Genomic DNA, 16226 nt, shown 5'->3' with positions numbered 1-16226 from the left:
GTGTAAAGCTTTGTCATATTCCCGAGTTTCATAATACATCACACCTAGATTTTTAAAAGACTTAGCAACATCAACCTGACTAGTTCCTAACGATTTTTTTTGCGAATTTCCAGAGCTTTTTCGTGAAGCTCTTTAGCTTTGTCGTAGTTTCCAGTTTTATTAAACACATTACCAAGATTGTTTAAAGATGTAGCGACACAAACATGATTTGGACCTAACGATTGTTTTCGAATTTCCAGAGCTTTTTCGTGAAACTCTATAGCTTTGTCGTAGTTTCCAGTTTTATAATACACACTACCAAGATTGTTTAAAGACTGAGCGACATCAACATGATTTGGACCTAACGATTGTTTTCGAATTTCCAGAGCTTTTTCGTAAAACTCTATAGCTTTGTCGTAGTTTCCAGTTTTATTAAACACATTACCAAGATTGTTTAAAGACGTAGCGACATCAACATGATTTGGACCTAACGATTGTTTTCGAATTTCCAGAGCTTTTTCGTGAAACTCTATAGCTTTGTCGTAATTTCCAGTTTTATAAAACACAAACCAAGATTGTTTAAAGACACAGCGACACCAACATGATTTGGACCTAACGATTGTTTTTCATTTCCAGAGCTTTTCGTAAAACTCTATAGCTTTGTCGTAGTTTCCAGTTTTATAATACACACTACCAAGATTGTTTAAAGACGCAGCGACATCAACATGATTTGGACCTAACGATTGTTTTCGAATTTCCAGAGCTTTTTCGTAAAACTCTATAGCTTTGTCGTAGTTTCCAATATTATTTAACACATTACCAACACTGTTTAAAGACCAAACAACATCAACATGATTTGGACCTAACGATTGTTTTTGAATTTCCAGAGCTTTTACGTAAAACTCTATAGCTTTGTCGTACTTTCCAGTATTATAATACACAATACTAAGATTGTTTAAAGACTTAGCGACATCAACATGATTTGGACCTAACGATTGTTTTCGAATTTCCAGAGCTTTTTCGTAAAACTCTATAGCTTTGTCGTACTTTCCAGTATTATAATACACATAACTAAGATTGTTTAAAGACTTAGCGACATCAAATTGATTTGGACCTAACGATTGTTTTCGAATTTCCAGAGCTTTTTCGTAAAACTCTATAGCTTTGTCGTAGTTTTTAGTATCACAAAACACCAAACCAAGATTGTTTAAAGACGTAGCGACATCAACATGATTTGGACCTAACGATTGTTTTCGAATTTCCAGAGCTTTTTCGTGACAATCTATAGCTTTGTCGTAGTTTTTAGTATCACAAAACACCAAACCAAGATTGTTTAAAGACGTAGCGACATCAACATGATTTGGACCTAACGATTGTTTTCGAATTTCCAGAGCTTTTTCGTGACAATCTATAGCTTTGTCGTAGTTTTTAGTATCACAAAACAGCAAACCAAGATTGTTTAAAGACTTAGCGACATCAACATGATTTGGACCTAACGATTGTTTTTGAATTTCCAGACATTTTTCGAGAAACTCTATAGCTTTGTCGTAGTTTCCAGTGTTTTGAAGCACAATACCAAGATTGTTTAAAGACTTAGCGACATCAACATGATTTGGATCTAACGATTGTTTTCAAATTTCCAGAGCTTTTTCGTGACAATCTATAGCTTTGTCGTAGTTTTTAGTATCACAAAACAGCAAACCAAGATTGTTTAAAGACTTAGCGACATCAACATGATTTGGACCCTGTTTTCGAATTTCCAGAGCTTTTTCGTGACAATCTATAGCTTTGTCGTAGTTTTTAGTATCACAAAACACCAAACCAAGATTGTTTAAAGACGTAGCGACATCAACATGATTTGGACCTAACGATTGTTTTCGAATTTCCAGAGCTTTTTCGTAAAACTCTATAGCTTTGTCGTAGTTTCCAGTTTCATGTAACACCGTACCAAGATTGTTTAAAGACCTAGCGACATCAACATGATTTGGACCTAACGATTGTTTTCGGATTTCCAGAGCTTTTTCGTAAAACTCTATAGCTTTGTCGTAGTTTCCAGTATCATGTAACACCAAACCAAGATTGTTTAAAGACGCAGCGACATCAACATGATTTGGACCTAACGATTGTTTTTTAATTTCCAGAGCTTTTTCGTAAAACTCTATGGCTTTGTTATTGTTTCCAGTATTTTTATACCCATTACCAAGATTGTTTAAAGACGCAGCGACATCAACATGATTTGGACCTAACGATTGTTTTGAATTTCCAGAGCTTTTTCATGAAATTTTATAGCTTTGTCGTAGTTTCCAGTATCATTATACACATTACCAAGATTGTTTAAAGACCCAGCGACATCAACATGATTTGGACCTAACGATTGTTTTCGAATTTCCAGAGCTTTTTCGTAAAACTCTATAGCTTTGTCGTAGTTTCCAGTATCATGTAACACCAAACCAAGATTGTTTAAAGACTTAGCGACATCAACATGATTTGGACCTAACGATTGTTTTCGAATTTCCAGAGCTTTTTCGTGACAATCTATAGCTTTGTCGTAGTTTTTAGTATCACAAAACACCAAACCAAGATTGTTTAAAGACGTAGCGACATCAACATGATTTGGACCTAACGATTGTTTTTGAATTTCCAGACCTTTTTCATAAAACTCTATAGCTTTGTCGTAGTTTCCAGTTTTATATAAAACCGTACCAAGATTGTTTAAAGACGCAGCGACATCAACATGATTTGGACCTAACGATTGTTTTTGAATTTCCAGAGCTTTTCGTGAAGCTCTATAGCTTTGTCGTAGTTTCCAAAATCATTATACACATTACCAAGATTGTTTAAAGACGTAGCGACATCAACATGATTTGGACCTAACGATTGTTTTCGAATTTCCAGAGCTTTTTCATGATAATTTCTAGCTTTGCTATACTTCCCGGTAACATAGTATAAAACACCGAGAATATCAAAATACCAAGCTTTGTCAATACTAAATTCTGATTTAAATTTATCCAATAGTTCAAGAGCAAGATCGTATTTTCCAAAATGTCTTAATCTGTCAACAAAATATTGGAAAACTTGTAAAGTGTTCATGTTGATTTTTGTCTTGTTGGTCTTTAATAATTGAACAATTTTTTCAAGATGTGGCATTAATTTGATTTCGTCGTCTCTCTCTTTAAACATGTAAAGTGCTTTAGATATTTGATCAACGTTAGTTTCCATTTCATGTTCTTCATTTGAATGTTCAGATTGATAAACAATAATTGCTTTATGAACAATGCGATGTAGACTAATTTCATTATTTTCTGAATGCAAGAACAATGAGCATTCCTTTAAACAAAGACATATATCTTCTTTTGAGTGTTTGGGATCTATTTTTGAACATAAAAACAATAATGTCTCGTGGTATAGGATCAAACGATATCACGGAAAAAAAGTTAATAACATTTGCCAATATTGAGGATTCTTCAGCATTTTGTCTGACAGCTAAAACTGAAGCTTGTAACATACTTCTAGGATATACCGAGTTAAATTTAACAAAATTGACGTCCATGTTTTCTTGTTCTTCTGAAGATATTTTCTTTAAATATTGTTTCCAAGTAAATGAGCATTTTGCTTTGTTTACACGACTGACGTAACGTAACAACCAGCGGCAGACAAAGCCAGCGGTTGATGATCTAATGCGTGGGATACTTCATTCAACAATTGATCATCATCATTTTCAATAGTGTAATGCTTCAACAGTTGAAAACATTCCCTATCATTCATTCCACTTCTGATAGAAATATGTTTGTTTAACTCATCGTCTTGAGGTACGGCATCTGTGTTCTGGATAGTTACTATGATTTGTCCATTTATCCACATGGGATCACCTACTTGGGGAAGTAATGAAGAAATTTTTCTGAGCTGTGCCACGTTGTCTACAATGATCAACCAATTTTGCCAGAATTTTAATCGTGTGGATACTAACGATCGCAAATTCTTCACTTTGTCTGCGATGGAACAATTTTCATCTTTAAAATTTTTAATCATATACTTGTCACAGTTTAAACGGTATCCAAGTTCACAGTAAGTTTTTAAAAGAGATTCCTCATTTTTTCCATCGAGAGTCATTACAAACGAAGTTCTATTTTTCCAATCACACGATATTTTTTGACAAATCTGTCTTGCAAGTTGTGATTTACCACTGCCAGGATTACCAGTGATGTAGAAATATGTCAGTTTATCATTGTTATCATTCCTTAATTTTTCAAGATCTTTATAATTTTATCTCGTAATTCAGTGCGTTCAACGAGAAAATGATTAGGTTTTGAAGGAAGAATTTGGAAGGAATTAAAACACTTTCGATGATTTTTTATTTCAATGATTTCATCGAGAGAAAATTTCAAATCTTGAAATGATTTTTCAATGATATTGACTATTTTATCAAAATCATCATCTGAGCATTCCCTTTCATACCAATGTGCGTAATTGTTTCTTTCACAACGAAGTGCATCAACAGCATCCTTTGTTTTGTTGTCAAGATGCTTTTTAATTGATTTTGAAAAAATTATTGCATCAAATAATATCGTACAGTCCCACTTACTGGTGTCTCCATCCTGATATTTTTGATGGACATTTGGTTTGATAGTTCTTCCTGATTCTAAAGTGCAAAATTTTTTGCCACTTTTGTATGTATAATCCCATTTTCCATGAGATGATTCGTAATGAAAGTTCCATTTTTTGATGAAAAATGAAGCAAGTTCCTTTTGAACAACATTAATTATTTGCCTTATGTAAAATAGGTTTCTTTTTTCTCTTGATTCTATCTGCAAAAAATAGATGTGTCAACAATATTGAAATCAAGTACTTTACTGGACAGTTCACGTGACTTTCCAAAAGACAGACATAGGAATTTAGAGTTTTATAATCTTAGATCGTCATTTTTTGACGTCTTATATCTTTTAGACTGTTTCTAAGAATATGGTATATTGTTCTAGCTGGTAGCCTTTTCTTGAATATACTACGTAACGCTTATGGTAATGCCAATCATAGTCTATAATGCGTTTATTTAAACATAACTTAGTAAATGTATTTGTTTTGCAACATGCTGTAACACATTATCGTTTTTTTCTTTGGCTACGAGGATTGAATGGTAATCGTAGAAACTTTTCATCAATTTTTAGAAGACCATAAACTACTAAATTAATAATCTTAGCTATCTTTGATAAATTTTGCTTGAAACGAAAGTTTTTAATTTATGTTGATAAAATAGTATTTTTTGGGAGTCATTTACGTAAAATCAGTTGTTGAATATTACTTTTCGGTTATGCTAAACTTTTTAAGAGGAGTATTTTAAACACTCTTAAAAACTTTAGCATTTTAATCATAATTTTATTGCATTTACAATTGTACTTTTTAACATAAAAATAATCAAAAGTCGCACCTGCATGTCAAAGAGCTACGTCATATATCGTTTCGGAGCTTTTAGAGAAGCCTTTCTGTTTTCAAAATGCTATATATATAGAGAGAAGAATGTTTGTGAGTCACCCCAATGATATGCTCAAACTGAATACGCGAAAATGTTTGAGCGCTATTTCGATTTACTCGTTGATTGCGTGCCATTTACTTTACATTTCTCTATGGTCTCTACCGCTTTACGAATAACGTTTTTGCCATGAAAAATGTGAAGTTATTAAAATGCTTTTGTAAAAAAAGGATGATGTACTGAAGCATGTGTAGATAGATCAACTACTGAAGCATGTGTAGATAGAAAAACTACTGAAGCATGTGTAGATAGATCAACTACTGAAGCATGTGTAGATAGAAAACTACTGAAGCATGTGTAGATAGATCAACTACTGAAGCATGTGTAGATAAAAAAACTACTGAAGCATGTGTAGATAGATCAACTACTGAAGAATGTGTAGATAGAAAAACTACTGAAGCATGTGTAGATAGAAAAACTACTGAAGCTTGTGTAGATAGAAAAACTCTTGAAACATGTGTAGATAGAAAAACTACTGAAGCATGTGTAGATAGAAAACTACTGAAGCATGTGTAGATAGAAACTACTGAAGCATGTGTAGATAGATCAACTACTGAAGCATGTGTAGATAGAAAATACTGAAGCATGTGTAGATAGATCAACTACTGAAGCATGTGTAGATAGAAAAACTACTGAAGCATGTGTAGATAGATCTACTGAAGCATGTGTAGATAAAAAAACTGGAATAGTAGATTACTGAAAATGTGATAGAAAACACTGAAGCATGTGTAGATAGAAAACTACTGAAGCATGTAGATAGAAAAATGTGTAGAAGAAAACACTGAGCAGTGTAGATGAAAAACTACTGAAGCATGTGTAGATAGAAAACTACTGAAGCATGTGTAGAAAAACTACTGAAGCATGTGTAGATAGATCAACTACTGAAGCATGTGTAGATAGATCAACTACTGAAGCATGTGCAGATAGATCAACTACTGAAGCATGTGTAGATAGATCAACTACTGAAGCATGTGTAGATAGATCAACTACTGAAGCATGTGTAGATAGAAAAACTACTAAAGCATGTGTAGATAGATCAACTACTGAAGCATGTGTAGATAGAAAAACTACTGAAGCATGTGTAGATAGATCAACTACTGAAGCATGTGTAGATAGAAAAACTACTGAAGCATGTGTAGATAGAAAACTACTGAAGCATGTGTAGATAGATCAACTACTGAAGCATGTAGATAGAAAACTACTGAAGCATGTGTAGATAGATCAACTACTGAAGCATGTGTAGATAGAAAACTACTGAAGCATGTGTAGATAGATCAACTACTGAAGCATGTGTAGATAAAAAAACTACTGAAGCATGTGTAGATAGATCAACTACTGAAGAATGTGTAGATAGAAAAACTACTGAAGCATGTGTAGATAGAAAACTACTGAAGCATGTGTAGATAGAAAAACTACTGAAGCATGTGAGATAGAAAACTACTGAAGCATGTGTAGATAGAAAACTACTGAAGCATGTGTAGATAGAAAACTACTGAAGCATGTGTAGATAGATCAACTACTGAAGCATGTGTAGATAGAAAAACTACTGAAGCATGTGTAGATAGAAAAACTACTGAAGCATGTGTAGATAGATCAACTACTGAAGCATGTGTAGATAGATCAACTACTGAAGCATGTGTAGATAGATCATTTACTGAAGCATGTGTAGATAGATCAACTACTGAAGCATGTGTATAGATCAACTACTGAAGCATGTGTAGATAGAAAAACTACTAAAGCATGTGTAGATAGATCAACTACTGAAGCATGTAGATAGAAAAACTACTGAAGCATGTGTAGATAGATCAACTACTGAAGCATGTGTAGATAGAAAAACTACTGAAGCATGTGTAGATAGAAAACTACTGAAGCATGTGTAGATAGATCAACTACTGAAGCATGTGTAGATAGAAAAACTACTGAAGCATGTGTAGATAGAAAACTACTGAAGCATGTGTAGATAGATCAACTACTGAAGCATGTGTAGATAGATCAACTACTGAAGCATGTGTAGATAGATCAACTACTGAAGCATGTGTAGATAGATCAACTACTGAAGCATGTGTAGATAGATCAACTACTGAAGCATGTGTAGATAGAAAACTACTAAAGCATGTGTAGATAGATCAACTACTGAAGCATGTGATAGAAAACTACTGAAGCATGTGTAGATAGATCAACTACTGAAGCATGTGTAGATAGAAAAACTACTGAAGCATTTGTAGATAGATCAACTACTGAAGAATGTGTAGAAAGAAAAACTACTGAAGCATGTGTAGATAGAAAAACTACTAAAGCATGTGTAGATAGATCAACTACTGAAGCATGTAGATAGAAAACTACTGAAGCATGTGTAGATAGATCAACTACTGAAGCATGTGTAGATAGAAAAACTACTGAAGCATGTGTAGAGAAAACTACTGAAGCATGTAGATAGATCAACTACTGAAGCATGTGTAGATAGAAAACTACTGAAGCATGTGTAGATAGAAAAACTACTGAAGCATGTGTAGATAGATCAACTACTGAAGCATGTGTAGATAGATCAACTACTGAAGCATGTGTAGATAGATCAACTACTGAAGCATGTGTAGATAGATCAACTACTGAAGCATGTGTAGATAGATCAACTACTGAAGCATGTGTAGATAGAAAAACTACTAAAGCATGTGTAGATAGATCAACTACTGAAGCATGTAGATAGAAAAACTACTGAAGCATGTGTAGATAGATCAACTACTGAAGCATGTGTAGATAGAAAAACTACTGAAGCATTTGTAGATAGATCAACTACTGAAGAATGTGTAGATAGAAAAACTACTGAAGCATGTGTAGATAGAAAAACTACTGAAGCATGTGTAGATAGAAAAACTACTGAAGCATGTGTAGATAGATCAACTACTGAAGCATGTGTAGATAGAAAAACTACTGAAGCATGTGTAGATAGAAAAACTACTGAAGCATGTGTAGATAGAAAACTACTGAAACATGTGTAGATACAAAAACTACTGAAGCATGTGTAGATAGAAAAACTACTGAAGCATGTGTAGGTAGAAAACTACTGAAGCATGTGTATATAGAAAACTACTGAAGCATGTGTAGATAGAAAAACTACTGAAGCATGTGTAGATAGAAAACTACTGAAGCATGTGTAGATAGAAAAACTACTGAAGCATGTGTAGATAGAAAAACTACTGAAGCTTGTGTAGATAGAAAAATTCTTGAAGCATGTGTAGATAGAAAAACTACTGAAGCATGTGTAGATAGAAAAACTACTGAAGCATGTGCAGATAGATCAACTACTATAGAAATGAGAAGTGTAATTGTTATTAATTTACACCGTTTTGCAGGTGTTGTGACTGCCTAGTGTGTTTCAGCCCGACTACTGCAGCTTAGCGGACACCTTGACACTGACCCAAACCTACCATATAATCATATGCCAAAACGAGCCCGCTCTCCCATACAAGCGCGCGTGTCCGCTAAACTGCAGTCTAGCCAAAAAAACTGGCGGTCAGCAAGCGAAAAAGCTTTGGTGTTGTTCTGACAAGCTTTTTCACTTGAACGAGTTCCCCCACTAGTTGTTGCCAGTTATATAGCAATGTAAATGATAAACATTGTCTCAAAGCGTCTTGTGTCATGCCTTGCCGATGCTGTATTTGTTTGCTGTACTTGATGCCCTTGTTGCCTTGACGATATCGTTTAGCTGAGCAAAGCAATAAAATCAATAAAATTTTTTAGATTCAAACTAAACAATGTCCTGTTTCTATGCTGATTTTGTAAGAATTAGACATGAAATTAGCAGGAAACGCAGTAAAATGGTCGAAAAGCAAAAACGACAATAACTCATTCATAGAGATAGACAGGAATTGTTAAAAACTCAGATAGCTTTTATGTCGATGATCTAGTTTCCGGTGAACAATCCAAGAAGAAAGTAATGAGGTTGTATGAGTCAGCAAGTGAATGATTGTCTGCGGAGGATTTAGGCTGAGGAAGTGGCTTAGTAACGATGAGAATGTTTTGAAAGAAATAGAAAAGAGAGAAAGAAGCATTTTAGAGGAAAGAAGGGCAGAATTTAATAATTCGAAAGTGGTTGATAAGCAAACTTATGCTAAAGCATCAGTTGGGGAAAATAGTATCAGTGGAAGTTTTGAGAAAGTACTAGGATTGGGATGGGAGTGTAAGTTGGATCGCTTTGTATTTAGCCTCTGGAAATTGGCTGAAAGAGCAAAGGCAATCATTCCAAGTAAACGAAATATACTAAGTATACTTGCAGGATTATTCGATCCCTTAGTTATTATAAGTCCTGTTATCGTTTGTGCTAAGTTATTGTTTCTGGAGCTGTGTATTAAGAAAGCTGAATGCGATAATGAGCTGGAAGGTGACAAGAAAAAACGTTGCGAGAGATGGATAGAAGATTTAGAGAGAGTCAGGGATTTAGTTGTGGCGAGATGTGTCTATGGTAATTTACTTGGTAAGGTAAAGTGTTACTTGCATGGGTACGCAGATGCCAGCCAAAAGGCATACTGTGCGGTCGTATATTTTGTGACAGAGCTAAATGGTGCCTACCACGTAGAGTTGCTTACGCCGAAAACAAGGATAGCGCCAATAAAATTGCAGACAACTCCCGTACTAGAAGTGATGTCAGCTGGAATATTAGCACAGTTGATGGACACCGTGAAGTTTCGCCTTAGAAGGTTACGTTCAATTTAATGGTACATACTATTGGTTGGACAGTATGACTGCATTGTGCTGGATCGGTAATAGGGGAGAATGGAAACAGTTTGTGCGCCATAGAGTTAACGATATTTTAAGATTGAACACGAAAGATAAATGGAAACATTGTCCGGGTGTAGACAACCCTGTGGACTTAGGTTCAAGTGGAGTTACGTCATCACAATTAAAGGAAAGTGAACTTTAGTGGAAGGGACTGAAGTGGTTGTCGGGTCCCCATTGTGATTAACCATTGCCAAAAGAGGTTAAAACTACAGAGGAAAGTCTTGCGGAAGTCGAGAAGACAGTATTGGCTAACACACAGGTGGTAGATAAAGATTGTGTGATAAAATTTGGCAAATTTAGTAATATAAAGAGACTAATAAGGGTCATAGCTATCATTGGGCGATTTGTAGACAATTTGAAGGCAAGAGTTAAACTCGGAACAAAGAGGACTAAAACATTGGAAGTGTCAGATTTAAAGCTAGAAGCTAGAGAACCAATTTTATTGCCTAAGGATCATCACTTAACCGAATTAATTATTGAAGATTGCCACAGGAAGGTTTATCATAGTGGGGTAACAGCGACCTTTGTTCAGCTACGAGGCAAATATTGAGAAACAAAGTAGTCAGATCATGAAGAAGGTGTTAGGAAATTGCAGGATTTGTAGAAGCGCTTTTAGCAGATTTTAGAGTTCAGTATTCACCACCCTTTTCTAAAGTAGGAGTAGATTTTGCTGGTCCATTGTTTGCAAAAGAAGGTGGACAGATGGTAAAAGTATACATCGCACTATTTTCCTGCTGTGTTACAAGAACAATTTGTCTTGATTTAGTTGATAGTTTAAGTGCACTTTGTTTTTTGAATTGTATGCGAAGATTTAATGCTAGAATGTGAGCACCCTCGCTAATAATTTGGGACAACGCCAAAACATTTACAGCAACTGAGAAAGCGTTGAAGAGGATTTATGAAATTAAGGAAGCAAAATCATATTTGGAAGGAAATCTGTTGATATGGAAGTTTAATTTGGTGAGGACACCCTGGTGGGGTGGATTTTTTGAGATAATGATAGCATTGGTGAAATGAACGAGGAAGAATTGTTAACAACATTAGTTGAGGTACAATGTACGTTAAACTCTAGACCATTGACTTATGTATATGAAGATGAAGTGGATGTAGATGTACTAACTTCTGCACATCTTATGTTTGGAAGAAGATTAACATTTTTTCCAGACAAAAGAATTATGCATACTATTAATGACGAAGATTCAGGAGTGGTCAGGCGTAGGTTTAGGTATTTAGCGAGATTGAGAAAGCATTTTTGGTCCAGGTGGAGGAAGAAATACTTAACAAGTATAAGTGAGTGTCATAAGGTTGGCAAAGTAAAGGGTAGTTTGTGTCCGAAAGTAGGTGATGTAGTTCTTGTGTTTGAGGAAAGTTTGAAAAGAGGATTTTTGAAAATAGCAAGAATTGAGAGATTGATCAAGGGAAAAGATAATATAGTCTGAGGAGCGCAAGTCAAAGTTGTTAGCAAGGGAAAGCCACGGCACATAAGCAGGCCTCTTCAGAAACTGTATCCACTAGAGATGAATGCAAATGTAAGTAAAGAAAATTCAGCGTCCTACATGTGGAAAATACAATCATGCTATTCTTCCTCTCAATACTTTTGAACAGGTTTTACTGCTTTTCTTACCCTGCAGCTTATGGTCAATACTTAAAAAGTTCGTATATCAATTTAGATATGATTTCTCATGCATGTTTATGCATACTTCATCTAGATGTTTCCTTAGCTAATTTATTAGGTCCGTAATGTGGATATAATCTCGCTTTACTTTTGTAAAATTACCTTTGTTGTAGAAGTAAGACTTCATATCTGATGACCTCGTCGTCCAAATTAAGCTTGCTTCAGTTCTTTACATGTCACATACCTAACAAAAGATGAGAGATTTATTATAAAGAACGCGACCACATACATATTAGTTTAAAAATGGTGGTCATAATTCATACCTTATTGTTACATCAATCTTTTATCCATGTGAGTTTTGTGACACAAACACATTTAAATAGTGAACGAAGGTGAAGAGTGAGTCAGGATCTCCTTCAACAAACAGTATTATAAAACATTAATGACGCCTATTTAGAACATTCTAGTTATATAACTAAGTATACATCACTGACTAAAAACAATTGTTATAGAAGTAAAAATACATCAATAAGAACCTCATGCAGAGTACATAATAACGTTGAGATTACTCAAATTCCAAATGACTACTGCTAAATCTTATAAAGTTTCACAAGTTTTAACTGAGGAATAGAGAATCGTCTATCTAAAACAAGATGCCAATGATTAAGGCACGATTTTCGGAACTGTGAATGGATTTTTTTCCTTCATTAATGAAAAATTCCATACATGTATATTATTGCAAAAGTCAGTTCTTATTATAAAAATCCTTTGTTATTAAATAACCCATTTTAAATTACGAATACATGGCAATCATCAATTGCACGCAATTATAAATACTTATGATCAATAAAGAAACTGTGGATACAACAGTGAAGGTTGCAATGAAAGTAAACCTTAAAACTGTTAAACAAGATCAAAAGTATAATTCTAAAAGCTCACTGTGTTGCATGAATGAACATTTCCCAAAAATAGATTCGGTTGCGTCTTTCTCTGTGTAAACATATTCTTCCTGTGTTCAACATTTGCTTATATTACAAATGTTCTTACTTTTAAAATGAAAGGTTTGCTTAATACAATTAACAGCATTTTGTTAGACACACAGCGATTAGTCAGAAGTGGCGTCGGCAAAAAATGGAGGTGATGCATGATTGGACATGCTATCCCCCTACATAAATTTTCACAGATTTTATATCCATAGACAAGTATGCTATTTCCTCTCCTACCTTTGAACAGGTTTTGCTTTCCTTTACCATGCAGCTTATTGTCAATAGTTAGAAAGTTGGTAAATCAATTTAGATATGATTTCTCATGCATGTTTAGTCATACTTAATCGAGATGCCGCTTTAGCTAATTTGTTATGTCGTTACTGTATTTCTAAAATATCGCTTAATTTTTCTAAAATTACTTTCTTTCAAAAGTAAGACGACCGTGTGAACAAAATTATACTTGCTTTAGTTCCTTACATGTCACATACCTTACAAAGATAAGAGATTTAATATAAAGAACGCGACCACATAAATATCAGTTTAAAAATGGTGATCATAATTCATAACTTATTGTTACATCAATCTTTTATCCATGTAAGTTTTGTTACATAAACACATTTAAATAGCGAACGAAGATGAAGAGTGAGTCAGTATCTCTTTCAACAAACAGTATTATAAAACATTAATGACGCCTATGTAGAACATTCTAGTTATATAACTAATTATACATCACTGACTATAAACAATTTTTATAGAAATAAAAACACATAAATAAGAACCTCATGCAGAGTACATAATAACATTGAGATTAGTCAAATTCCAAAGGACTACTGCTAAATCTTATAAAGTTTCACAAGTTTTAACTAAGGAATAGAGAATCATCTATCTAAGACAAGATTTGAATGCCAATGATTAAGACATGATTTTCGCAACTGTGAATGGAGTTTTTTCCATCATTAATGAAAAATTCCATACATGTATATTCTTGTATAAATCAGTTCTTATTATAAAAAACCTTTGTTATTAAATAACCCATTGTAAATTATAAATACGTGGCAAACATCAATTGCACGTAATTATAATTACTTATGACCAATAAAGACACTGTGGATACAACAGTAAAGGTTGCAATGAAAGTAAACCTTAAAACTGTTAAACATGATCTAAACTATAATTCTAAAAGCTCACTTTGTTGCATGAATCAACATTTCACAAAAAATAGATTCGGTCGCGTTCTTCCTCTGTGTGTAAATACATTCTTCCTGTGTTTAACTTTTGCTTATTTTTCAAATTTCCTTACTTATAAAAGAAATGGTTTGTCGTATACAACTATGAAAATTTTGCTAGACACACAAAGATTAGTCAAAAGTGGCGTCAGCAAAGAAGGGAGGTGATGCATAATTGAACATGTGCCCCTCCCTTTTATAAATTTTTACATATCCCCCTTTTATCCATAGACAAGTATTCTATTTCACCTCTCCCATACTCTTGAAAAGGTTTTGCTTTCCTTTACCCCATGCATGTTTAGTCATGCATGTTTAGTCATACATTATCGAGATCCTTCAATAGCGAAATTGTTATGTAAAGTTAGTAATATAGTTTCAGAAACTCGCTTTACTTTCGACAAATTACCTACGTTTTAGAAATAAGACTTCATATATGACGACCGTGTGAACAAAATCATGCTTGCTTTACTTCTTTACATGTCACATACTTAACAAACAGATGAGAGATTTAATAAAAACAACGTGACCACATACATATTACTTAAAAATGGTGATCATAGTTCATGCCTTATAGTAACATCAATCTTTTATCCATGTAAGTTTTGTTACATAAACACATTTAAATAACGAAGATGAAGAGTGACTAAGGATCTCTTTCAACAAACGGTATTATAAAACATTAATGACATCTTTGTAGAGCATCTATCTAGAGACAGTTAATATCAACATTCCTCACGACTCTACTCTGACCTGGACGATTTACATCTACAAACACGTAATTACAATCAATGACGTCATGTGATATTTGGTTTAACAGAATTTTGTTAGTTGTAATAGAGTATTGACCATGAACTAACCATACAGCATTGACCAGGAACTAACCATACAGCATTCACCATGAACTAGCCATACAGCATTCACCATGAACTAACCATACAGCATTCACCATGAACTAACCATACAGCATTCACCATGAACTAACTATAAAACAATATACTCATAGTTTAGTCTGACAAATTTTGTGATTTGTTAACATTTTATTTTTTACTTCTGTGATGTTCAATAAGTAAAATTCGACAAAAGAATTTAAAAAACTTTTGATTTTTCCAATTTATGATACGTTTTTTAGAATTTGGAATCTTTGTTCGTGGTTTTTGATAAAAGAATTCGATGAAACATTTTTTACTAGCGTTGATTTATCTCAGCAAATAACTTTAAGAAATTACTGCATGTGTCATGTTTTTCATGCATTCGTTTGCCGAGGTATTATGGTGGGCCCTGGGGTTGTCATTTATGACGCTCAGTGTGTACTCTCTCATCACCACCCCCAATGTTCCCCCTCTCTTTGTGACGTCCTGCCATTTGCCTCAAATATTTCATTTACATCATTTCCGTTTCCCATATTGGTAAATTTCCTTGATTTGTCTTCTTTTGTGAACTGCTTCAATAATACTGTCGTGTATCGTGGATATTTTTTACATGTAGAAAAAACTTTGTATTTACTCCGAACTTTCTTGATGCTAGCATGGGTGGTGAGTGTTGATATGTGGTGATATCAAGCGATCATAAGGTACTCGTATATACATACTTTGTTAATATCTAATTATTTTTAATTATTTTTCTAATTGTCCGACAAATAAAACTATTTTTTAACATGTTAGTTCAGTGGAGATTATGTTGAATTTGGCAAGTGTAGATATTACAAAGCAAGCAATTATTGATCGCTTGTTGGATGGAGTAAAGCAAGTTAGTTTTAAAATATTTGTACGTAGTTTAAAGTTCGAACTTGGAACTTGTAATTTCGTTTCGTCTTTTATTGTATTGATTTTACTCGAATGATTTGGTCGACTTGAACCTCGTCATTTCTTTAGTGTCAGGTACGATTTGGTAGTACAACCGAATTGGCTTCTGAGAAGGATAGCAGGTGAACTTGATATTTCTTCGATTGCATTGTATTGTATTCATTTTATTTCATTGTATAATCCTTATTTATCATAATCTTTGTATTTATCATGAATTACAGAATCTCTTGTCTTTGTGAGCAATGGAATCGAACATTGTTCTTCAATTTGGCATTAAATCCACAAAAAAGATAAATTCTTTAAGGTATCATTATGATT

The 16226-nt window shown here is 33.9% G+C and overlaps 2 long non-coding RNA genes across 2 annotated transcripts; one reads left to right on the top strand and one right to left on the bottom strand.

Moving 5' to 3' along the window:
* Positions 1-3920: 3920 nt before the first annotated feature.
* LOC124457950 lies at positions 3921-12257 on the bottom strand. Its single transcript, XR_006952905.1, has 4 exons — positions 12218-12257; positions 12057-12138; positions 5402-5470; positions 3921-4784 (listed from the first exon to the last, which is right to left on the bottom strand). It is a non-coding gene; the product is annotated as an uncharacterized LOC124457950 (long non-coding RNA).
* Positions 12258-15500: 3243 nt separating this feature from the next.
* LOC124457946 lies at positions 15501-16162 on the top strand. The gene is made up of 4 exons (XR_006952899.1): positions 15501-15676; positions 15768-15852; positions 15978-16030; positions 16130-16162. It is a non-coding gene; the product is annotated as an uncharacterized LOC124457946 (long non-coding RNA).
* The last annotated feature ends 64 nt before the right edge of the window (positions 16163-16226 follow it).

The sequence above is a fragment of the Xenia sp. Carnegie-2017 genome, unplaced genomic scaffold (assembly GCF_021976095.1).
Source record: "Xenia sp. Carnegie-2017 unplaced genomic scaffold, XeniaSp_v1 HiC_scaffold_6, whole genome shotgun sequence".
Classification (NCBI taxonomy): domain Eukaryota; kingdom Metazoa; phylum Cnidaria; class Anthozoa; order Malacalcyonacea; family Xeniidae; genus Xenia; species Xenia sp. Carnegie-2017.
The sequence above is the reverse complement of the archived record's forward strand: the minus strand, read 5'-3'. Positions and strand labels throughout refer to the sequence as shown.